This window comes from Microcaecilia unicolor, chromosome 1 (assembly GCF_901765095.1).
Source record: "Microcaecilia unicolor chromosome 1, aMicUni1.1, whole genome shotgun sequence".
NCBI classification, from domain to species: domain Eukaryota; kingdom Metazoa; phylum Chordata; class Amphibia; order Gymnophiona; family Siphonopidae; genus Microcaecilia; species Microcaecilia unicolor.
Window position 1 is genome coordinate 38,767,877 of NC_044031.1, and position 26,384 is coordinate 38,794,260.

Below are 26,384 nucleotides of genomic sequence, written 5' to 3' on the forward strand. Positions count from 1 at the left end.
GGCACAGAAATGGGAGGGTTATGTGTGTAGCAGGGGTGTTCCTAAAATTAACGTGCATTGTTATATAGAGTACCAGTGCCTAATTTAGAGTGTATATCTGCACCATGTTCCCCAGGCATAAGCGCTGTTCTGTAAACTGCACCTAACTTTGGGGCCCTTTTTTTGCTGAAAAATGGCCTGCACTGGTATAGGTGCATGTTTTGGACGCACATAGGTCCATTTTTTTAGCGCACCTGGAAAAAAGGCGAGGTTTTTTTTGTGGCCGAAAATGGACGTGCGGCAAAATTAAAACAAGCCGCGTCCGTTTTCGGCCTGAGACCTTACTGCCACCCATTGACTTGGCGGTAAGGTCTCACGCGCTAACCGGGCAGTAAGCGTCAGTGCGCCGGGTAAGCGCCATGCGACAGGAAATAGAAAATATTTTCTATGGTGTGTTTTGGACGTGCGTAAAAAATGGAATTACTGCCCGAGGCACACGGTAGCTGTGTGGTAGTTCCAGTTGGACGCGCGTAGGTGCCTACGTGCCTGAGTGAAAGGGCCCCTTAAGCGCAGCTGAGAGAATAGCGCTTTTTTTCAGGGCTGATTTTTTTTTTTGGCACTATATATAGAGTCTAGCCCTAAATGCACTGAGTATTCTTATTCAGCCCTAATCCTAGAGAGAGGAATGACCACAGGTAAAATTACACCTAATATTTGTAAATTATTTGAAGCTTTACAGTACCAGTGATATTACTACTACTACTAATAACATTTGTATAGCGCTACCAGGCATACGCAGCGCTGAACATGACACACACAGAGACAGTCCTTGCTCAAAGAGCTTACAATCTAGGTAAAAACAGACAAGCAAGACATTTACGGGCAAGGAAATTACTGGTAAAGCGGAACAGGTAAAGAGGAACAGGAGAGAAGGAGGGCGGATGAGTAGGGTTAGGAGCCAAAGGCAGTAGTGAAAAGGTGGGTTTTCAGCATAGATTTAAAAACAACGCTGAGTAGTAAAAAAACTTGTCAAATTACAGGATGACTTTTGGATGAATGTTTCTAAAGCAATTGTCTTTAAAAGAGAATTAACTAACCCCCCCCTTTTACAAAGCTGTGCTAATGGCTGCTGGTGCGGTAAAGCCAACACAGCCCGTTCAGAGGGAATGGGCAGTGTCGGCATTACCGCATGGCAGCTGTTAGCACAGCTTTGTAAAAAGGAGGGGGTAAAACTAAAACTGAATACCTCTTTTTGACTGAAAATTGTAATATAAATGAACTTAAGCAGGGAGGTGTTTATAAATACCCATAAGCAGAAAAGAAAGCAATAATGCGGTCAAAATTACTGAAAGGAAAAAAAATCACCAAGGACTACTACGGGTGACAGAAAATGTTAATGAATTTTCCTCAGACTAGGCTACCTCCGGTGAGAGATTTGTTTCATACATTTTTGCAAACGGTATTGAAATTTCCAGAAGCAGCCCTACCCACTTCTGCAAAAACAAAAAAAAAGCTTCAGTGTGACCTGTACTGATAAAGGAGTGTCTGACGTCCCTGTGGATATGAATATTTCAGATATTTTGGAAACTTTGGAATCTGAAAGAACTGTGACAGCAACAGCCATTATGTTGGTGTCAGGACAGGGACTCAGTTTTAAGATTATATTATAAGATAAGGACCCTGTTTACTAAGCCTCACTATAGGTGTGCTATCGTTTTTAAGGGGGTGCTAATGCTAAAGAAAATCATAGGACTATATGGGTGTCTCTAGCATTAGCGTGTGCTGAAAACGCTAGTGCGCCTTAGTAAACAGGGCCGTAAAAGTGCAGGTGTTTCCCGATGTGTCCAAATGGACGCAATCGAGATGAAAGAAGTTTTCGGAATTAAGTTCTGCAGTAACCGAGTTAGGAGCAACTTCAATTTCCTTGCAAATGTTGTGTTCTGTATCAGAATATTTGGTGCATTTTCTAGGAATCTGCTCAGTTGTGATTCTTGAAGGAAAAGGTTTAAACTCTTACTTGAGTCTCAGTTTCTCTAGGGTTGTTGATGGGTCTGTTTGTGTAATGAGAGGGGTGTTCCTTACTGCATTTTCTTTGTATAATTTTCTTTTTGCATCCATCTTCCCATGGATTTACTTTTTCTTGACACTTCCACCAGGTGGACTATATTTAATTTTTTTAAATTTCTTCTGATTTGTCTAATGGGTATATTTGTTCTTATTAACCTGAATTTCCTCTCAAAGTAAATTTATATCTTTGGTGTAATTTTGAAATGCAAATAAAAAAAAACCTCTGCTTTTAAATTGCATGGAATAAAGTTCAAGTCATCAATCAGTTACAATCCCTGTACTTTCATGCAGTTTTGGAATTGTAGATTGGCCCCATAAAGTTGAACAAGAAAACTCCTTCATATTAATGAACAACAGGGGACTATCAACGTCTGTATTTAAACAAATAAAATAACAAGCAATTGGCCAAGTGATAAATTCCCAGAAAGCACTGAAACAGGAACTTGGAAGCTAGAAGTGGGCTACCTTTTCCATAGGAGCTGGAGTCAGTTGCCTATGCTATACTGTATTAGCACTGGGCAAATGAAATTGAACAATTTGCTGATTGGAGAAGCTTATAGGACTGTTCATGATTGACAGTACAGTTGTACCCGTCTGTCCAACCCTGGCCATTATATGCTCGCGGGTTTTCTCTTCTCCCAAGTGGCCTCTAACAAATGACTGTGTGCCCAGCTGCATTACTTGCCTATAATAGGGTTGAGGTATTAACAACTAGGGCTGCAGGTCAATTAAAATTCTTAATCGCAATTAATCACACTGTTAGAATTTTAAAATTGTGATTAATTGCGAGATTAAAAGATGCCTGCCAGTATCTTATTTCTGCCCTGTGTCCATCTCTTCCTCCTTCCCCTCTGCTCCCCAATCCAACATCTCTCTCTCTCTCCTCCCCTCCCAGGTCCACCCTCTCACTTCCATCCTCTCTACTCCCTGGGTCCAACATCATGGTTCTCCCAGCCCTTCCAGGTCCCAACATCATTCTTTCTCTGCTCCCCCATCCCCCCAGTTCCCAACATTGCTTTCTATCTCTGCTCCCGTGCCTCCGGGTCCCAATATTTCTACATCCCTGCCCCCGTACCTTCCAAGTTCCTTAGATAGCAGTGACAGCACAGCAACCTCTTATAGCCTACCTGCCGCCTGCTATGGACATAAGAACAGAAGTGCTGCAATACTGGGACAGACTGAAGGTTGATGAAGCCCAGCATCCTGTTTCCAACAGTGGCCAATCCAGGTCTCAAGTACCTGGCAAGATCCCAAAACAGTGCAATACATTTTATGCTGCTTATTCTAGAAATAAGCAGTGGATTTTCTCAAGTCCATCTTAATAATGAAATATGGACTTTTAGGAAATTATCCAATCCTTTTTTTAAACCCTGCTAAACTAATTGCTTTTACCACATTCTCTGGCAACGAATTCTAGAGTTTACTGTCACATTGAGTGAAGAAATATTTTCTCTGATTTGTTTTAAATGTACAACTTAGTAGCTTCGTTGTGTGACTCCTAGCATAGGAGCCAACTTTTCAAAATTATTGGGGGTGCTAAGCCCAGTGAAAATAACCCTTCCTTGGACACAAACAAGGAATTTTCTCAATATTGGGGGTGCTCAAGCACCCACAGCACCCACAGAGTCGGCTCCTATGACTCCTAGTCCTAGTATTTTTGGAAAGAGTAAACAAGGAGTTCATATCTACCCATTCCACTCCACTCGGGGGGTCCTTTTACTAAGCTGCAGTAAAAATTGACCTACAGAATTATTAGCGTGTCTTTTGGGCGCATGCTGGGCTATTTGTTACCGTGTCTAGGAAACGGCTTTTTTTAAGGGGACGAAAAATGGACATGGGCTATAATTGAAACCAGCACGTGTCCATTTTCAGCCTGAGATCTTACTGCCACCCATTGACCTAGCAGTAAGGTCTTATGCGCTACCCGCAATGCACACCAACTGCTGTTTACTGCCAGGTAAGCAGCCCATTGTAGAAACTAGGAAATTATTTTCTATTGCAGGTTTCGTTGCATGCTAAATTTGGAATTACCACCCAGCTCACACGCTAGCCAGGCAGTAGTGCCAATTTGGCACACACTATATGCGTGTAGGCCTTCCCGCGCCTTTGTAAAAGGGCCCCTCCATATTTAATAGACCTCTATCATATCTCGCCTTAGCCATCTCTTCTCCAAGCTGAAGAGCCCTAGCCACTTTAGCCTTTCCTCATAGGAAAGTTGTCCTATCCCCTTTCTCATTTTCATGGCCCTTCTCTGCACCTTTTCTAATTTCACTATATCTTTTTTTAGATGTGGTGACTAGAATTCCACACAGTATTCAAGGTGCTGTTGCACCATGGAGCAATACAAAGGTATCCCTTTCTCAATTTTATTTGCTTTCATAGCTACCGTTACACGTTGAGCAGAGGGTTTGAATATATCATCAACAATGACACCTACCTAGATCCTTTTCCTGGGAGGTTCCTTCTGACTCATCCCACCCCCCTCTGATACAATTTCCTGTTTCCTGAGGGGTGGGATAGGTCAGAGGGAGCCCCCGGAGCAGGCAGCGTAAAGACATTGTTGTACTGCTGCTCTTTAAGTAACATGGAAGGTACAGGGGAACCAGCAAGCAGTGGCGTACCAAGGGTGGGGCGGTGGGGGCAGTCCACCCTGGCTGCACGCTGCAAGGGAGTGCAGGGTGCACCTTCGTGGCTGTCAGCCCCACTGGTTCCCTGCTCCTGACGTTACTTTGTGTTCCGGGGCAGGGAACCAGCGGAGCTGACAGCTGCACGACTGCTCCCTGCACTCCCAGGAGGTGATGCGCTGGGAGGGAGCTGATACGCTGGGAAGGGGGGGGGGGGTGCGCAGCGGCAATCTGCCCCGGGTGGCAGCCGGCACAGGAACACCTCTGCCAGCGAGGGAGGGAAGTGCAGAGTGGGGATGATTTGTTTTATTAGCCGCAATAACTTTTCAAATTATGACTAATAGCGCATTAATTGTGGTGTTAAGCATGATTAACATGCAGCCCTACTAATAACTGTTCTACCTCTTCTTCTTGTAGGGTTCCCTTGGCTACGCTATATAGTAAATCATGTTTTATTATAAAGTACAAGAGGGATATTGGTTGTAGTTTCCTATCTATTGCTAGCACCTTAGGTTGGGCTCTCTGAAGGATTTGTCTTTTATTTGGGCTCTCTTCATATTACCAGGAGTTTTCTCCCTATTCCACTCAGGTAACAGTCTAAGGGGTCTGGGTTATATTGAGTGGTCTCCTCTGTATCAGAGTCCCTGCCTACTGCCACCCCTAGATTCTGGGTATAACATGACTTCTCTAACCAACGTTGCCACTGGGACTTAGGCAGTTTAGGGTCCTAAACATACAAATCCAGATTTTCCATCAGGAAGATCTCTGGGAATGATTCCTCTCTCAACTTTCCTGATGAGGTGGTTAGCTGGATCCAAACAGCTGCAAAGTCTGGATACTCCTGACCTAAGCAGGGCCGCCGAGAGACACAGCTGGGCCCAGGGCAGGACTGGACCGCTGCTCACTGCCCTCCCTGGCCGTACCCTTACCATTCTGTTTCTGCTTTCAAGGGGGGGGGGGCCCGCGCCCGACACCAGCAAGCCTCTTCCTGCCTGCCTGCTCCCACAGACTGTCCTTTCCTGCTCCTGTCCGTGCCGGGACTTGGGACCTGGATGATTGCATTCACACAATATTGGGCTACTAATGCAATCATTTGGGTCTTAGGCAGCATACAGGAGAGGACAGACCCAGAAGCAGGCAGGCAGGAAGAAGCTTGCCGGCAATGAGCCCGGACCTCCCTTGGAGGCCAGGCTCAGAGAATTATGCCTCTCTTGCCTCCCTCTCGGTGGCCCTGGACCTAAGACATCCGGGCAGAGAAGCCAGGACAACACTGACACTTCCAGTTTGGCTTGTCCCACTGGCATTTTGATTTAGATCAGAGTCATTGGGTATTGCCTCTGGTCTCCGTGAACACCAGCCAAAGTTACTGTCCACTCATAATTAACAAGAAGTCTTTTTATTCTTTCCTTTTGAAAGAGTGTCTTTGTGCTTCCAGAACGTACCAGTGCCTGCAGGGGAGTCCCATCCAGCTCAACTTGAAGCACAAAGGACGAGATTTTATATATGGTGCCTGAAAATTCCACACAGAATAAAAATATGCCTAGGCACACTTTAAAGAATAAGCCTAAGTTTCCACACGGACTACAGAATACGCCAAGCGCCCCTATAACAATGCACAGTTTTTAGAAACACCTAGGACCTACCTACTCCACACCCATGGTCATGCCCCCTTTTCAACTATGCGACTTAGAATTTAAGTGCATCATGCTACAGAATACGCTTAGCTGTGCATGTAAATTCTAATTAATGCCAATTAGTACGGATAAAGGCTTGTCAGCATCCAATTATCAGTGCTAATTGACCAATTAAGTTATGTGCATTGTTGTAGAATATGCCTCAATTTCCACACGGACTTTTTGGAGTGGTATAGAGAATGTGGGGGAAAATTCCTTATCTCTGGGTGGGAAGCAGCCACAAAATTACAGGAGTGTAAACTCCACTAGACTCACATTCATTACGTTTTCTTCCACTAGGGGGCATTCTCTGGCAAAATGTCCCTTTTTCACCAATCAATACCATTCAGCCCTAAATCTACTGTCCCTTAAAAAGATAGCAATTCTCAATCAACCATTCACACAAGACGTTCATGGTCAATATATATTTTTTTAATTTTAACAGATCTGTTCTTGGATTTTATTTAATTTTTGTGTCAATTCAGCCGATGAAAAAGAAGAGCAGTGATGACTAAGGGGCCCTTTTGCCAAGCCGCGTAGGCGCCTACGCACGCCCAAAGCGTGTCAATTTGAAGTTACTGCCCAGCTACCGTGAGGCCCGGGCGTTAATTTCATTTTTTTTACACGTGTCCGCTACACATGCCGGAAAATAATTCTTATCTTCCTGCGCATGGCGGAAACCGGCGGTAATCATTATTCTATGAGTGTAAACAATTACTACTACTACTACTACTACTTAGCATTTCTATATGTACAAGTTTAATTACCGCACGGTTACTGCGTGAGATCTTACTGCTAAGTCAATGGTTAGCAATAAGGTCTCAGACCCAAAACGGACATGCGCCAATTTTTATTTTGCTGCATGTCCATTTTCAGCAAACATTTAGAAAAGGCCTTTTTTTACAGGCGTGCTGAAAAATGGATCTGCACGCGCCCAAAACACATGCCTACACTAGCGCAGCCTATTTTCCGGCACTCCTTAGTAAAAGGACCCCATAGGGAAGGAATGGCAAGCAACTCAGGAGACCTCTGGGATTCAAGAATTGCATTATGTGTCCTAATGTAACAGTAAATCAATTCAAGGCACTCACAATGGTCCGACACAGCTGTGTTTCAGTGTAGTATGCCTGCATTCACAAGTGTGATACATCTAACTCTCTATACTGAGTAGAGATTTTTTAATTCTCTTAGGCTCCGCCTTTACTGGAACTCGATAAGACTGAGAACACACAAAGCTGTTTTGGAATTGAAACACTAAGGAGTTGCAGCAAGAGCAAAGGAAATAGAGAGCACGACATACAGCCACCTTAGCACTGGATCCCCTGAAGAAGCTTGCATAAAGCGAAACTGAGATCCCCATTGGGATGGTGCATGAGAAGTGCTCTTGTTTGATCTGTTTTTTGCTGCCGATACTTTATTTAATGAGTGAATAATAGGATATATACTTAATAATATGAAAAAGTAATAAAAAGAAAAAGGAGGTTTTTTTTTTATGACCGATGATTGGGGCTGGTGGTTGGGAGGCGGGGATAGTGCTGCGAATGACTTATACGGTCTGTGCCAGAGCCGGTGGTTGGGAGGCGGGGCTGGTGGTTGGGAGGCGGGGATAGTGCTGGGAATGACTTATACGGTCTGTGCCAGAGCCGTTGGTGGGAAGCGGGACTGGTGGTTGGGAGGCGGGGATAGTGCTGGGCAGACTTATACGGTCTGTGCCAGAGCCGGTGGTGGGAAGCGGGACTGGTGGTAGGGAGGCGGGGATAGTGCTGGGCAGACTTATACGGTCTGTGCCAGAGCCGGTGGTTGGGAGGCGGGGCTGGTGGTTGGGAGGCGGGGATAGTGCTGGGCAGACTTATACGGTCTGTGCCCTGAAGAGCACAGGTACAAATCAAAGTAGGGTATACACAAAAAGCAGCAAATATGAGTTATCTTGTTGGGCAGACTGGATGGACCGTGCAGGTCTTTTTCTGCCGTCATCTACTATGTTACTATATGTTACTATGATTGGATTGGAGTCCAATGTAATAAATTCAATATTATAAATTAAACCACTTGACCTCAGTAGTCCCCTCCATGAAACCCTTCTCATAATGTGCAGCGTCTGGTTGATGAGAAGGGTGTCATGGTGGGGACTACTGAGGTCAAGTGGTTTAATTTATAATATTGAATTTATTACGTTGATTGGGGACAATTCTTTGGATAATAGTGAATTCTTTAGCAGTTTTTGTAGTTGTGGACTCCCAGGACAGGTTTGAGTATCACTGTTCTAAAGGATGAAACCAGTCATTTTATTTAGTCAACAATTTAATTACGAACAGTGGTCACTTAGGGGCCCTTTTAGTAAGCCGCGTAGGTGCCTACACACACCCAATGCATGCCAATTTGGAGTTACTGCCCAGCTACCTTGTGGCCCGTGCGGTAATTTCATTTTTGACGTGCGGCTGCTACGCGCAACAGAAAATATGTTATTTTCTGGCACGCGGCGAAAATTGGGCGGCAACTCTGACTTGATGCGTGTAAGCAATTACCGCACGGTTAACACGAGAGACCTTACCGCTAAGTCAATGGCTGGCGGTAAGGTCTCAGACCCAAAATGGACGCGCGCCAATTTTTATTTTGCTGCATGTCCATTTTCAGCAAACATTTTTAAAAAGGCTGTTTTTACAGGCGCGCTGAAAAATGTATCTGCGCACGCCCAAGGCCCACAACTACACTAGTGCAGCCCATTTTTCAGCGCACCTTAGTAAAAGGACCCCTTAAACCTGAATCTTCCCCATCAGCGATAGAAAGAAAAAATGTTACAAATGTTCTTGATGAGACCAAGATGGCGCTTGGGAACAGACGCGCGTCGTGAGAGCTCCCGTACCTCCGTTGTGTGTTTGGCAGCGCGGCGCGTCCCCAGAGAAATGGGGAAGAGAAAGGGGAAAACCGGTACCCCTGCCTCCTCGGGACCGGTTGGGAACCCCACCTCACGCCAATCTACTCTGGAGGCATACGGGATCCGGGCGCCGGAGACTGCAACGCTTACCTCAGTAGCGCAGACATCCGCACACAGCAGCAGCGAGGGAGTGACGCTCAGTCCTCCTTCGCAAGGCCTAACCCCGCCACAACCCGGAAGCAGTGTTGTTCTAAGCAGCGAACGCTCGAGGACGTCCGAAGTGGGCTTGCTTCCTAAAGCGCTCGGAGGAGGCTTACTCGTTGAATCTCTCTCTGGAGAAACATCAATCGAGGGATTGAGATCTACCTCGACGCCGTTACAGCCCAGAGAAGGTATTTCCGGGGGAATTTGTGGCCTGGTAAGACCTGCGTCAGTCACAATTGACATGCTCTGGAATGTCATACAGAGGCTTGACTCATCTTTAATTAAAATTTCGGAATCTCTTCAAGGAGAGACTCAAGAACTTAGAAATAATTTTCAACAATTATCCAGTAAAGTAGAGGGAAATAAAGATGGTATAAAAAAAACTGGAAACTGAAATGGTATCTTCAAAAGAAACTACAACAGCACTAATTAAGGAAAGAAATGTAGCTGCTAGAAAATTTGAGTTTCTTGAGAATCAACTCAGGAAGAATAATTTAAGACTTTTGAATTTTCCTGTTTCAACATTTATTTCCAAGTCCAACGAAGCAAACACCCACAGAAGGTGAACTCTCCACAGGAAAACCAATGAAAGGCAAAACACACAGTGGATCCAAAAAAGTCCTCTCACAATGAGTGTCTTCCTGAACAAGGTCTTTATTGACAGTAGCAGAAATGACCCGACACGTGACGTGTTTCGGCCGTGAGGCCTGCGTCAGGGGTCTATAAAATAATATAATATACAAAGACATGCATAAAAATACAATTATAATTAAAAACATGAATAAAAACTTGAACATCCATATACAATTTCTTGTACAAATTTAGACAAATAAAACATCAGAATGAAAGATGCAAAGTATATATAATAAAAAATATATGATAAAAATATAAGAGTATATGACTTTAAAAGAATAAAGAATATTGAATTATGTAAAGATATGAAATTGTACCACATAGAGATAATGAGGACAAGGCATGAAATAAAATACACAACATAATAAAGTATAAATATAGAGGACATACCTAGTATTATCTGTAGAAAAAAGTACCTTGTAGATCAGATGAAAAAAAGCACTAAAGCTGCTAACAACGATATCTATAATAAATATGTAAGCGAAGGCATAAATCACTACATACTCTCCATACATACATATACAACAAAATGAAATGATACTGAAAAAAGTGAAACATAGAATATATGGACAGGGATCCCAAAAAATTGTTTTGATGATGGAGAAAAATGAAGAAGACCACACGGGTATGAAAATAAAAATAAAAAAATGAAAATGAAAACAAGGCACGGATGCCAAATGAATCAGCAAATGTCAAAGGTGATAAACCATAAAATGATAAGGATGGGAGAAACAGAAAAAAGAATTGCCTGATATTACTGTGAAAAATAGCATATATTAAAAAAGAAGACCATAAACTACTAAGAAAAATGGACCATAACATAGGGGAACCACCTAACTGAAAAATAATATTACCTTTGCAAAAGTGCATAAGGAACCACATTACATGCTGGCAGAGTACACCTGAAGGCCATGTTTAGACGATACTGTCACCATAAAAAATATAAAATAAGAGTCAGCAAAAGTATATTGGCATGTAAAGATAAATAAAGCTGTGCCCACAGGAATGATGACATAAATATCCTCAGTGTAAATCAAAAAGGGGGCAAAATTACAAATAAAAGGTAAATGCCAATCGAAATGAGAAAAAATAAATAAGAAAAAATAATGGGTGTGGGGCATGCTATAAGCTATTACAGCAGCCAGCATAGCTATCAGCGATACAACGCGATCGAGCCATGAAAACGCCAAAGTTAATACTGAGTGCTGAAAAGTACGCTAGTTTATGTAAGGCACCATGCTAAACTCAATAACTGCACTAAATCAGCACTAATTTAAGTGAAGACTTAATGAAAGTTGGAAAGGCAGAGGAGAAATCGATAAAAATGCTTATCATACACAAGAACCCGTTAATACATATGAGAGCATATGAAGACAATATGAAACAATACTATCAACACGGAATATTAAAAAAATGAGTCTAAAAATGTATATTAACATCTAAAAATATCTAAAACTGTGCCCAAGGGAATATTGACGTAGCTCCCCTAGGTGTAAATCAAAAAAGGGGGGGATTATTGCAGATAAAATATATAACAATGAAAATGAATGGAATAGTCGGTGTGGGGCATGATATAAACTACTAAAACAGACTACATAGCTATCGGCATTGCACAAGATCAGGCCATAAAGGCGCCTAAATGACTGCTGAGTACTGGGAAGCAAATTCGTTTGTGTGAGGCACAATGCAAACCGCTATAACTGCATTGAATTAGCACTGGTTAAATAAAAGCTAACAGGACTAAGGAAAAACCAATGAAAATGCTTACCGTACACAAGAAAACGCTGTGCTGCTTTGTGAAACGAAATGTATGGCAAAACATGAAACCACCTTCAAGGGAAGGATTTATACAGGAAGTAAAGATGACATCACTTCCCCTGTGATTGGAACGAACCATTACTAAGGAGATATAGCACATGCGAGTGGTGGGGTCTATACTTAATGGTATGATCGATATAAGAGACTCCACTGCTAAAAAGGGGTTAGTGAAGACAATGGGGCGCACATAAAGCTATAGGTGGAATCTAACAACAATAAAACAAGAGATTGGACTATATAAACCATGTGATCCCATATGTAGTTCCAGCTAACTACAGAATACAAATGAAAAATAAAAGATAAAAAATAAAAAATAAAAATAGCGATTCAATTGTTCGACATGGACAAATAATTTTGTAAAAAATTTTTTTAAACATATATATAGGTCCTCGTATACAATGTATATGCTATAAAAATAAAAATAAAAATAGTAATAATCCTGAATGATGGAACAAAATAATAATAATGGAAATGAAAAAAATGAATATGAAAAACCAAAAAATGTGTAATAGAAAAAAGACAGGCGACTGGGAACACTGAACAAAAATAAAAGCAAAAATGAAAATAACAAGGATGATCATAAAAAAGGACTGAAATCCATGTCCATATTGAGTCCATGCGGTGTGGCTGTACCTAATGTACAGTGGGGGAAATAAGTATTTGATCCCTTGCTGATTTTGTAAGTTTGCCCACTGACAAAGACATGAGCAGCCCATAATTGAAGGGTAGGTTATTGGTAACAGTGAGAGATAGCACATCACAAATTAAATCCGGAAAATCACATTTTGGAAAGTATATGAATTTATTTGCATTCTGCAGAGGGAAATAAGTATTTGATCCCTCTGGCAAACAAGACCTAATACTTGGTGGCAAAACCCTTGTTGGCAAGCACAGCGGTCAGACGTCTTCTGTAGTTGATGATGAGGTTTGCACACATGTCAGGAGGAATTTTGGTCCACTCCTCTTTGCAGATCATCTCTAAATCATTAAGAGTTCTGGGCTGTCGCTTGGCAACTCGCAGCTTCAGCTCCCTCCATAAGTTTTCAATGGGATTAAGGTCTGGTGACTGGCTAGGCCACTCCATGACCCTAATGTGCTTCTTCCTGAGCCACTCCTTTGTTGCCTTGGCTGTATGTTTTGGGTCATTGTCGTGCTGGAAGACCCAGCCACGACCCATTTTTAAGGCCCTGGCGGAGGGAAGGAGGTTGTCACTCAGAATTGTACGGTACATGGCCCCATCCATTCTCCCATTGATGCGGTGAAGTAGTCCTGTGCCCTTAGCAGAGAAACACCCCCAAAACATAACATTTCCACCTCCATGCTTGACAGTGGGGACGGTGTTCTTTGGGTCATAGGCAGCATTTCTCTTCCTCCAAACACGGCGAGTTGAGTTCATGCCAAAGAGCTCAATTTTTGTCTCATCTGACCACAGCACCTTCTCCCAATCACTCTCGGCATCATCCAGGTGTTCACTGGCAAACTTCAGACGGGACGTCACATGTGCCTTCCGGAGCAGGGGGACCTTGCGGGCACTGCAGGATTGCAATCCGTTATGTCGTAATGTGTTACCAATGGTTTTCGTGGTGACAGTGGTCCCAGCTGCCTTGAGATCATTGACAAGTTCCCCCCTTGTAGTTGTAGGCTGATTTCTAACCTTCCTCATGATCAAGGATACCCCACGAGGTGAGATTTTGCGTGGAGCCCCAGATCTTTGTCGATTGACAGTCATTTTGTACTTCTTCCATTTTCTTACTATGGCACCAACAGTTGTCTCCTTCTCGCCCAGCGTCTTACTGATGGTTTTGTAGCCCATTCCAGCCTTGTGCAGGTGTATGATCTTGTCCCTGACATCCTTAGACAGCTCCTTGCTCTTGGCCATTTTGTAGAGGTTAGAGTCTGACTGATTCACTGAGTCTGTGGACAGGTGTCTTTCATACAGGTGACCATTGCCGACAGCTGTCTGTCATGCAGGTAACGAGTTGATTTGGAGCATCTACCTGGTCTGTAGGGGCCAGATCTCTTACTGGTGGTGGGGGATCAAATACTTATTTCCCTCTGCAGAATGCAAATAATTCATATACTTTCCACAATGTGATTTTCCGGATTTAATTTGTGATGTGCTATCTCTCACTGTTACCAATAACCTACCCTTCAATTATGGGCTGCTCATGTCTTTGTCAGTGGGCAAACTTACAAAATCAGCAAGGGATCAAATACTTATTTCCCCCACTGTATATATAGTTCTCTGTTCTTCCCTTAGCAGTTTCTCACCCATATTACCACCTCTCCAGGACATAGATATTTTTTTGAATACAAAAAATTTTAAATGTTCAATTGTATGATTTTTTTCAACCCAATGAGTCACCAGGGGGGCGCTATGTATCTGCCTTGTGAGGCAACTCCTATGTTCTATAATTCTTGTTTTTATGGCTCTCTTAGTTTTTCCTACATAGAGTAAGTCACAAGGACATATTATGATGTAAATAACTCCAGTAGTATTACAATCTGAAAAATGTCTGAGAGTGTAGTTTTTGTTATTATGTTTACTGTGAAATGAAGTGATAGTAAGTGAGTGTTTGCACACTGAACATCTCCCACATGGTATATGGCCAAAGGAATCTCCTCTTGTGGAATGGGGCTCTGGAAGGGTAGAGGGAACCAAAAACTCTCTAATGTTGCGGTTGCGGGCGTGTGCAATGACTGGAACTTGATTTGTAAAGCAGGTATGTGTCTCCAAAATATGCCAATGCTTTTTAATGATGTTTCTAATGCCTCCTGATAAATGTGAATATTTTAATGTGCAAACCAAATCTGGGCTTAGTTTGTCTGGCTTGGCAATCAGGAGATCATTCCTGTTCTTATTAATGGCCCTCTTTAGACTATTATTAACACATGCACGGGGATATCCTCTGGAGCTGAACCTGTTGGACATATCAACAGATATAGTTTGAAAATCGTCAAAATCTGTACAAAGCCTACGCAACCTCAAGAACTGTGAATAAGGTAAGTTTTCTTTTAATGATCTATTGTGAAAACTAGTGAAATGTAAATAGTTATTCTTATCTGTAGGTTTCCTATATATAGTAGTTTTGAACCCATATGTAGTTTTTTGTATCAAAATGTCCAAAAAAGGAATCTCACTATGGTGATGGTGCATCTGAAAACGTAGGTTGGGGTCCCTGGTGTTCAACCAAGACATGAACGAGGATAAACTATCTATGTTGCCTTTCCATAGCAGGAAGATATCATCTATATAGCGTTTGTACATTCTGATCTCTTTTTTATATGGGTGTATTCTGAGAAATCTCTCTTCAAACTGGGCAACATATAGATTAGCAATATCAGGGGCCATGGCTGACCCCATAGCTGTGCCTTTAATTTGTTGGAAAAAACTGCCATCAAAACCAAAATAGTTCTTAGTAAGGGCAATAGTAGCCAAGGCAAGAATGAAATGATTAGGAATACGTCGCTCATGGGTCCTTCTCTTAAGTGTATTCTCTATTACTATCAGGGCTTCCAACTGAGGAATATTGGTATAGAGAGCTTCTATGTCCAGGGTCACCATAGTAACATCTTCAAGATCTCCATCAAACATTTCTAAAATGTTGATCATATGGGATGAGTCTCTAACGTATGAGTCAATCTCTGGGACAAAGGGTCGTAAAAAATAGTCTACAAACTGAGAGAGAGGCTCTAAAACTGAACCGTTTCCTGAGATGATAGGACGACCAGGTGGGTTATCTAACCTTTTATGTATCTTAGGAAGAGTATATATGGTGGGGATAGAAGGACACTTAACTGTAAGGTAATTTTTTTCTTTAAGAGTGATATACCCAGCATCGAAAGCAAAAGACACTAATTCTAATATGTCTTTCTGAAGTTGGTCAGTAGGATCTTTTTCCAGTTGGATATAATATTCTAAATCAAAAATCTGTCGGTGTATTTCCATGATATATTCTTGTCTGTTTTGTATAACAATAGCTCCACCCTTATCTGCTGGTTTTATGACAATATCTCGATTCTGAGAAAGTGTTAATAAGGCATTGTGCTCATCTTTTGTAAGGTTGTGATGAGCCTTACGATTCTTCCTTTCAAGGCGTTCTATGTCTGAAAGAACACACTTGTAAAAAGTGAAAACCACAGGATCTGGAGGTCCAGGCGGTATCCATTTGGATTTACCTTTGATCACTGAGAAGTCTTGATAACCCTCTGTATTATTAGAAAAAAAGTTTTTAATCAGTAATTTCCTATAAAACCTAAACATGTCGACCCTTGTCTGGAAAGAATCATATCTTGCCGTAGGGACAAATGAAAGGCCTTTCTTTAAAATGTTTAATTGATGCTCTGAAAGAATGGAATTTGAAAGATTGACTATGGGAGTATCATCATTTTCCTCTCTCATATTCAATATTGTTGGTTGTATCGGTTGTGATAAGGATGGCTGCTGCCTCTGGGTCTTCCTCTTGCCCTTCCTCGATTGTAGCCCCGGCCTCTTAGTGGTGGCCCTCTGTATTGTCGTGATTGTTCTAGAAACGGGGTCCTCGTGGGCCAAATTTGATCTAAAAAAGTAGTAGAGGGACCAGCTGTTGGAACATTGGTGGGGCTGGATAAAGGGGAAGTAAAACATTCATCGGAGTCACTCCTAATGCGTTTATTGTTTCTCCTACTGGGTGACTCTATATTTTCTGCTGGTCTCCTAGGTCTTTGATGAATGTCACTAATCATTTGTTTAGAATCATATTCACTTTGAAAACGTGGCCTAGATTTATATTGAATATTTCTAGTATTCCTTTTAGGTTTAGACCAGGGATAAATAGGACCCCTCCTATAGTCTTCAGAATCTCTATGTAGTTTATTGATTTTACTCTTTTTTATTTCATTTCTAAAACTATCCATCCGTTTATTAACATCTATTATAATCTCATCAAACTTTGGATCAGTATTTTTTAATACTTCTAATTTTTCATTAACAAATGGTCTTAAAATATCATTCCTTTTTTTTGACGTTTCTATAATAAGAATCATCAGATCAAGTGAACACTTGTTCAGAATAGAACACCACTGAGTGAGGAAGTCCTCATCATCAGTAAACAAGCGAGGTTCCTTCATAATTCTGAGGCCCCTAGGTATCTTTTTATTCCTACAATATTGTAATAAAGTAGCATAATGTAACTCATTTTGTATTATAGATTTATTATTCTTAATCATATCTGTCCATAAATCTACAAGAGATACACCGGGACATTCTTCTGCCTCTAATGGTGTAAAATCTTGCATTAATCTTTGTAACCTCTCGCCACTGAAGCTGAGGACGTCATCCCATGGCTCGAAGGCCATGGTGTACCTCCAAGTCCAACGAAGCAAACACCCACAGAAGGTGAACTCTCCACAGGAAAACCAATGAAAGGCAAAACACACAGTGGATCCAAAAAAGTCCTCTCACAATGAGTGTCTTCCTGAACAAGGTCTTTATTGACAGTAGCAGAAATGACCCGACACGTGCCCCACACCCATTATTTTTTCTTATTTATTTTTTCTCATTTCGATTGGCATTTACCTTTTATTTGTAATTTTGCCCCCTTTTTGATTTACACTGAGGATATTTATGTCATCATTCCTGTGGGCACAGCTTTATTTATCTTTACATGCCAATATACTTTTGCTGACTCTTATTTTATATTTTTTATGGTGACAGTATCGTCTAAACATGGCCTTCAGGTGTACTCTGCCAGCATGTAATGTGGTTCCTTATGCACTTTTGCAAAGGTAATATTATTTTTCAGTTAGGTGGTTCCCCTATGTTATGGTCCATTTTCTTAGTAGTTTATGGTCTTCTTTTTTAATATATGCTATTTTTCACAGTAATATCAGGCAATTCTTTTTTCTGTTTCTCCCATCCTTATCATTTTATGGTTTATCACCTTTGACATTTGCTGATTCATTTGGCATCCGTGCCTTGTTTTCATTTTCATTTTTTATTTTTATTTTCATACCCGTGTGGTCTTCTTCATTATTCTCCATCATCAAAACAATTTTTTGGGATCCCTGTCCATATATTCTATGTTTCACTTTTTCAGTATCATTTCATTTTGTTGTATATGTATGTATGGAGAGTATGTAGTGATTTATGCCTTCGCTTACATATTTATTATAGATATCGTTGTTAGCAGCTTTAGTGCTTTTTTTCATCTGATCTACAAGGTACTTTTTCTACAGATAATACTAGGTATGTCCTCTATATTTATACTTTATTATGTTGTGTATTTTATTTCATGCCTTGTCCTCATTATCTCTATGTGGTACAATTTCATATCTTTACATAATTCAATATTCTTTATTCTTTTAAAGTCATATACTCTTATATTTTTATCATATATTTTTTATTATATATACTTTGCATCTTTCATTCTGATGTTTTATTTGTCTAAATTTGTACAAGAAATTGTATATGGATGTTCAAGTTTTTATTCATGTTTTTAATTATAATTGTATTTTTATGCATGTCTTTGTATATTATATTATTTTATAGACCCCTGACGCAGGCCTCACGGCCGAAACACGTCACATGTCGGGTCATTTCTGCTACTGTCAATAAAGACCTTGTTCAGGAAGACACTCATTGTGAGAGGACTTTTTTGGATCCACTGTGTGTTTTGCCTCAACATTTATTTCCCCAATGGAGCTGTTAAAGAAATATTTCTCACAAATTTTGGGTTTCACAAATGACAATTACCCACCAGTGACAAAAGTTTATTATATAAAAGAAAAAAGGGAGATTGAACAATTACCAAATGCTGGTGAAGAACATTTAAACGTAACAGAACTTTTAGAATCTTCTGTGGTAACAGAGAGCAGTGGCGTAGGAAGGGGGGCGGGAGGGGCTGTCCGCCCTTGGTGCACGTGCTCAGGGGGTGCCGGTTACTTCCTGTTCCGGGGCAGAGAGAGCAGGGAACCAGCGGGGCCGAGGCAGCTCCAAGTGATGTGCACTCGGGGCGGATCGGCCCTCCCGCAGGTAAGAATGTGGTCCGGGGGGGGGTGCGCCGCAGAGGGGGGGGTCGCGCCGTGCTGCACCCGGGGGGTGCGCAGCGGCGACCCACCCCGGGTGCCATTAGCCCTCGCTACGGCACTGACAGAGAGAGCTACTTTATTGGTATCCTTCGCTTTTGAACTGGATAAAATCAATGTTCAACGTATATATTTTCAACATATGAAAGAAGATTTCATGGGGGGACAGATAAAAATCTTTCCTGATTTATCATGGAAAACTCAGTTAAGGAGGAAAAACCTCTTGGCTTTCAAGGCAAGAGTTTTAGCCCTAGGGGCATCTTTCTTTATTAAGTTCCCATGTAAATGTTTAATTTCTTATGAAACTAATAATTTTCTTTTTACTGACCCCATGAAACTTCAAGAATTTGTAATTGCTAAAGAAAGTTTGAGAAATCCCTCTGGGGCAATTAACCAGAATAATGCTGCTGTTTGATTGTATAGTTGGTTTAACCTCTGTTCTAAAATTTAAGATGATATTGTGCTTAATTTCTGATTCTTGGTATCCCACTGGTGGTGGTCTATGAAAATGAGAATATTTTCTTGTATGTTAATTTTTGAAATGAATTAATTTCTAATAATTTATTTTATTGCGTTCCTTTGTGAATGTTATAAACTAAAATTAATAAAGAAAATTAAAAAAAAAGGTTCTTGATGATTTTATTTCACCACTAAGCTCAAGTGAGGCATTGCCTGCAATCATTCCGTTCTGTAGACCTCAAGCAATCAGTTACAGAACTCACCTGAAGACAGGCTTTATTTGATCTGTTACTGACAAATGGAGAGACATTGGTCCTGGCCTCATTACAACAGAAAATTTACAGGCCAATATTCAAAAGCACTTATGCCTTCAGTGCTTCTGTTTTAAAATTTGGGCCAGTGAAATGGATACATTTTGGACAGACAAGTTGATGTATGGTGAAAAAGTATCCATCTAGGTGGAGGAAAAACGAGGGGAGTTTCAGGAGTGAGGCTGGCATTTATCCTTTAGGGGGATCACACAAATAATGGCCTTAACTTTAAATAAATCAAATGTTTTAAGTTTAGTATCATATATTCAGCAGTCTTACCTAAATAGTTATTGCTGATTTTTTATGTGAAAATAATGGATAATTTATTTATTTATGTAGTGGCTGTGTCTTTCAATATTGGCCTCTTAGGGTCTAAAGATTATCATACAGCGTTGTTCAGTATTGCATTTGGACATGAACAATGCTAGAACCAGCATTTTGGACTTCAGAAGGGTTGACTTCAAGATCATGAGTTACTGTGGAGAGGAGGCCTCAGCAGAAATCCGTAATCTGAAAGTTAAAACTGTAACCCATAATAACATAAGAGTTGCCATACTGCTGCAGAGCGAAGGTCTATCTAGCCCAGTATCCTGTTTCCAACAGTGGCCAATCCAGGTCACAAGTACCTGGTAAGATCCCAAAAGAGTAAAACAGATTTTATGCTGCTTATCTAGAAATGTGGACTTTACCAAGTCCATCTTAATGGCTTATGGACTTTTCTTTTAGGAAATTAGTCAAACCTTTTTTAAACCCTGCTAAGCTAACTGCTTTTACCACATTCTCTGGCAACGAATTCCAGAGTTTAATTACACGTTGAGTGAAGAAACATTTTTTCTCATTTGTTTTAAATTTTTAGTAGCTTCATGGCAACTAGTCCTAGTATTTTTGGACAGAGTAAACGTGGTTCATATTTACCCATTCTACTCCATTGAACTTGGGCTATGGTGTAAGTTAGGGAAAATGTCAATATCTGACTGGATGAGTTATGAAAGCTACTCATTTCTCCTCTTCTCTGACTCCAAATGAACAAAATCTTCAGCAAATACCTTATTGCTGGACAATGCTCTCAGGACCAAGTTCTTATTCCCTTGACCTGGGAATGCACACTGTCCTGGAACTCACCCCAACCGCTTAAGAGCAAGTCAACCCACTTTCCAAGATGAAAGGAAGAGACTCTCCTCTTCCCCTCCAGAGGAACAACCCCTCCCATTTGACTCAGGAGTATCCCAAGCCAGAATCACACCCGTGTGACACATCCCCTAGCTCCTCCACCCTGCTCACTGCAACACAGCCACCTAAGGAGAGACAATGGATGGGGAGCAATTTTTATTGCTCCCATCTCTCTTGCACCCTGAGTGACCTCACTGCTCATACAGGCCTTGGGACAGACCTTCTTGGGTGTCTCCAACTGCCCATACATCCTTTTCTCTCACCCTTGAGAATGGGCAGCACCCCACACTACTTTTACCTCACTTCATTGGAACCCTCCCTACTCTGAACATTTCCCCTTAGAGGAACCCTAGGGTACCCACACATATTATTAAAAAAAAATGCTGTTATGACATATCACTCAGCTTATTGTGCTTAGCAAATTCTGCTGGGGAACAATGTCTCCAAATAGGTTAGTTTTGCACATACCATGTCAGCAATAAACCTCACTCCTAAATCAGGGACAGTGAAGTATGATCTCAGTCTCTCAAATTTACTGGTAATGGTCACTGTAGTACTTGCAACATACCAGACAGAGCTTCCTTGTGGAGTTCATAAGATGTTAAATGTATGGGCAACCTATCCAGGTGTTCTAGAAAATTCCTTTCAATCAGACCTGTGGCACCCGAAATGACAGGAAGTATTTATTTGTCCTTCTGCCACACTCTTCTCCAAGTAAATAGACTTATATTGCAGCAGACTCAGATATAGGGCCACCGATAGTTTGCAATATTGTTGAATTAGATACTGGTCAGCCAACATGAACGGAGGCATAATAGCACATCAGAACAATATTTATTATTCAATCAGACAGTGTAAATAAGAATCCATAAAGCATGATGATTTAAGTTTAAACTACAAGAATAATCAAGTGCTTAACTGAAATACACAATCCTCAGACACTTCCTTTATCTCACTGTACACCCCAAAAGTATAATTCCCCTGTGTGAAAAGAGGAACTGCGGTAATTGCAGTCAGCATGAGTCCAGTTATTATTATTTATTGCATTTGTATCCCACATTACCCCACCTATTTGCAGGCCCAATGTGGCTTACATAGTTGTGTTATGACATTGTCATTCCAGAATATCAGATACAGTTAGTAGTGTGCAGAGATTGAGTAAGGGAGGAGAGAGGGAGTAATTAGTCGGGTGATTGTGAGAGTGGATTTTCATAGGTGGTTGGGTTGGTAAAGTGGGTCATTGAAGCTGTTGGTTTTCTTTGTAGGCTTTGTTGAAGAGGTGTGTCTTCAGAGATTTGCGAAAGTTATTTGTATCGACGATTGATTTCAGATCTGTGGGTAGAGCATTCCATATCTGCGTGCTCGTGTAAGAGAAGGTGGTGGCATGCATCAGCTTGTATTTTAATGCTTTTGTATCGCTCCATGGTGCGACTCCATTCTCTTCCGTTCTACAATTAACCCTTTTGACAATAAATGTTAACTCCCTAATCTCCAACTGGTCTGTCTTGAATAGATTGTAAGCTCTGATGAGCAGGGACTGTCTCTTCATGTTCAAGTGTACAGTGCTGTGTATGTCTAATAGCGCTATAGAAATGATACCTAGTAGTACAAGTAGTAATAGCAATGCTGCTCAATTACACACCCCGGAAGTATCTGCTTTACAGAGAGAATAATGGCTTCTTATCCCACCAGCTCTGAATTCCTAAATAATCCCAGCTGATTTTATTAAGATGTGCAGGAGGGTATAAAAAGGATTCCAAAAAGAAAAGCAAATCAAGAGAAGATAAGAGCATGATGAGACTTTTGGTGCTTAGTCAATGTGTGGGTCCAGGACACATCCCTCGCTCATATGTTAGGAAATAGGCTTAGTCTATTAGAAGCGTGTAATGTGTTAATTGAATAATAGCGTTAGAACTGGCTCCCATTGATGTTCTGAAATTCCAATAGGAGCCAAATGTAATCAGTCTTTATTGTGCAATAATAACGGTGCCTTTATCACTATAAACACATAGCAATTAATGAATGCTAAAACCTATCCGCCTGATATTCAGCAGGATTTATCTGGATAGGAGATGCTTCTACAAGGATCGGTCCTGCTGACCGGGTCATGCTCGGATATTCAATGGCGCTTACTTGGATAGTATTCAGTTAGTGCCAAGATGGTCTGGGGGCAAACCCAAAAGTTATACAGACACTGCCAATATTAAGTTCTGGTACCTGGATAGCCACCCAGGCAAGTAGGAAGCACAAAGAGGTCCTAATTTACCCAGACATTAGCCAGCACCCAGATAACTTCTGGTGACTGGCCAAGCCCAGATATTTAGTACCGGCAACAAGATCAGGCCCGGCACTGAATATCCAGGTACAATTAAGCTGTGGCGTCAGCATCCTGGGGATGCACAGTGCAAGGCCAGTTTGTCATATAAGGCAATAATTGCCTTATTTGGCAGACTGACTCCACGAGGTGCATCCTGGGATGCCTCATGCAGGGTCAGGTGCTGCCATTTTATCAAGATGGCAGCATGGAGACAAGAATGAGTGGGCATTGTTCTTGCCTTCCAACTTTTGTACAGGGAGGGGGTGGGGTCTAGGAGGAAGGGTCATTTGTGAGACTAGAGAATGGGAAGTCCAGGGGGCCCTCTTGATCCACCAAGGATGTCTTTGGGGTCATCCAGGGTGGGGGTCCTAGGGAAGCCCAATTGGGACACTGATTTGTTTTGGGGGTTGGCGAATGGGGGGTCTAGGAGGGCTCCTTAAGCCACCAGGGGAGTGGGTATCATGAGTGTTCAAGAGAAGGAGATCAGGGAGTTGGGGTGACTGTGCTAGCGTCAATTGGAGGTCTTGCACAAGACCTCCAGTTGACACTAATGCAGACCTGTGTGCGTATGCATCCAGTGTGCCCTGGCCTGTAAAATACACATTTTCTTGGGCTAGGCCAATTTCTATTGGATTTAATTACTGCATTGGGGAGCTAGATTTTTGCTTTAGGCTTGTTAGGAAGCCATGCATTAAGCATTAGCAGACAGCTCTAACAAAATCTTACTGTATTAATTCTAGGATTTTGCTATTGAAAACCTTGTCACGCAAACAGTGGATCATCTCATCTTAAATTTTGGTATTCAGGGAATACAGCCCGTGAGAAGAACAGAGTTGCATTTGTTTGTTGAATTGGTTACTGGTTTCCAGCCAAACAGAACAGTATTTATTTTATTTGTGACATTTATATCCCAAACAAGTTTGAGTTCAATGTGGCTTACAATAAAAAGTATTGGATGCATAACAAAGAATAATGCATAAGAAAGTAATTTCTTGTAAGAATCCAATTTTACAATACAGTATCATAAACATACTGGGATAGCTATGGATGTTTAACACTTAGAAAATCTATTATGAATGAGAAATTGTACATGAAGCAAAGATAACGTTAATGGTAAATAGAGTAATAACCAATTCAGGTATAATGAATTGTTTGAGATATGGTTGTTCTTTGTGAGGATTTGTTTGAATAGGAACGATTTGAGGATTTTGCAGAATCTAGTATATTCCTGTATATTTCTTATTTTGGGAGTTCCACCATTTGGTTCCTAGGTAAGTGAAGTCTGCAGAGGGGACAGTTTTGTAGATCACTTTTTTTGCAATTTAGGAGGTGTAGCCTGAGATATGAAGCTGAAGCTGGTTGTAATTCTTGGTGAACAGACATATGTTTCTACCTAACACATTGCTGGTCATCCCATGGAAAATTTTACATTAATGGAAACAAAAGAGAAAAGGGGGGTCCACGCCTTCCACAAAAATGAAAGCACACCAAACAAAAGGTTTGACTGTGTCCCTGCTCGCGGACCCAGCACCCAGCTTTCCTAGCACTCAAAGTTTGGTTTGATATTCAGCAGAAGATTTATCGACCCCTGAAGAAGGCATTTCTGCCGAAACACGGACCATGTAGGGTCCTAATAAAACTTTGTTTGGAGCTCTTACAACTGTGTTTTGGCTGGTCACTTGGACTTGGTTTTCTTCCAAAGTTTACATTAAGGCATAGGAGCCAACTTTTCAAAATGATTGGGGTGCTAAACCCAATCGAACTTACCCCTCCCTGGACATAGTCAAAGCATTTGTTCAATATTGGGGTGCTGAATGTTCACTGGATTAATAGAGTCTTTAGAGAGGAAGTCTCTTTGCCTGGCCTTATGAATATTGACGGGTTCCCACATATTTGACGTTCTTGCATCAGTTTTCAAAGATATTTGCACGGAGTTTGCCGTCAGATTAAAATTCTTAGGACAATGAGTCCAAGTTTGTGAAAGCCAGCATGGCGATGATAACAAAGATGAAGATGCAAGTGATGAAGCAGACAGCTGTACTTCTAATGCAGATGATGATAAAATATTCTTTATAAGGAAGTCACGTGTTTGAGACAGAGATTCCCTTGATCAATACCTGCAGATCCAATCAGTAGATATCAATAATACTGCAGCCTGGCCTGATCTGAAGGAACTTTTTTTTTGCACACTGAGAACTCCACTTCCTGTTAGTGCACTTGCTTAACACCTTTCTAGCTATGCTGGATTAATAATAACTCGAGTGCACTCACATGAGTGACAATCATTTTCCAAATTCACTTTTACTGAAAACAAAGTGGATTGAATTGTAGAGCAATAAAACTGGGATAAAAACATTCAAATGGAGCTTGCTCTGAAGAAAAGGATGTTGTCAGTGGAGTACCGCAGGGATCGGGCCTAGGGCCGGCTCTTTTTAACGTCTTTGTGAGCGATATTGCGGAAGGGCTGTCTGGTAAGGTTTGTCTCTTTGCGGATGATACTAAACTCTGCAACAGGGTGGACACCCTGGAGGGTGTGAATGACAAGAGGAAGGACCTAGCGAAGCTGGAGGAATGGACCGATATTTGGCAACTAAGGTTTAATCTCAAAAAATGCAGGGTCTTGCACTTGGGTGGCAAAAATCAGAGGGAACGGTACAGTATAGGTGGTGAAGTGCTTCAGTATGCAAAGGAAGAGCGGGACTTGGGGGTGATTGTGTCTGATGACCTTAAAGCTTTCAAACAGGTAGAAAAAGCAATGGCCAAAGCCAGAAGGATGCTTGGGTGCATAAAGAGAGGCATGACCAGCAGGAAAAAGGAGGCGATAGTGCTGTTGTATAAGTCTCTGGTGAGGTCTCATTTGGAGTACTGAGTTCAGTTCTGGAGACCGGACCTACGGAAAGATATAAACAGGATGGAATTGGTCCAGAGGGCGGCTACGAAATTTGTAAGCGGTCTTGAATGCAAAAATTATAGGGACAGGCTTATGAACCTCAACATGTATACGCTAGAAGAAAGGAGGGAGAGAGGAGACATGATAAAAACATTTAAATATCTCAAGGGCATTTACATACAGGAAGAGAGCCTTTTTCAAATGAAGGAGAGCTCTGGAATGAGGGGGCATATGACAAAGTTGAGAGGGAATAGGTTTAGGAGTAACCTAAGGAAGTATTATTTCACAGAAAGGGTGGA

At 41.4% G+C, this 26,384-nt stretch overlaps 1 long non-coding RNA gene across 1 annotated transcript; it reads right to left on the minus strand.

The window, feature by feature from the left end:
- Nucleotides 1–3,435: 3,435 nt before the first annotated feature.
- LOC115460025 lies at nucleotides 3,436–20,597 on the minus strand. The gene is made up of 3 exons (XR_003940358.1): nucleotides 20,580–20,597; nucleotides 4,525–4,528; nucleotides 3,436–3,541 (listed from the first exon to the last, which is right to left on the minus strand). It is a non-coding gene; the product is annotated as an uncharacterized LOC115460025 (long non-coding RNA).
- Nucleotides 20,598–26,384: the final 5,787 nt, after the last annotated feature.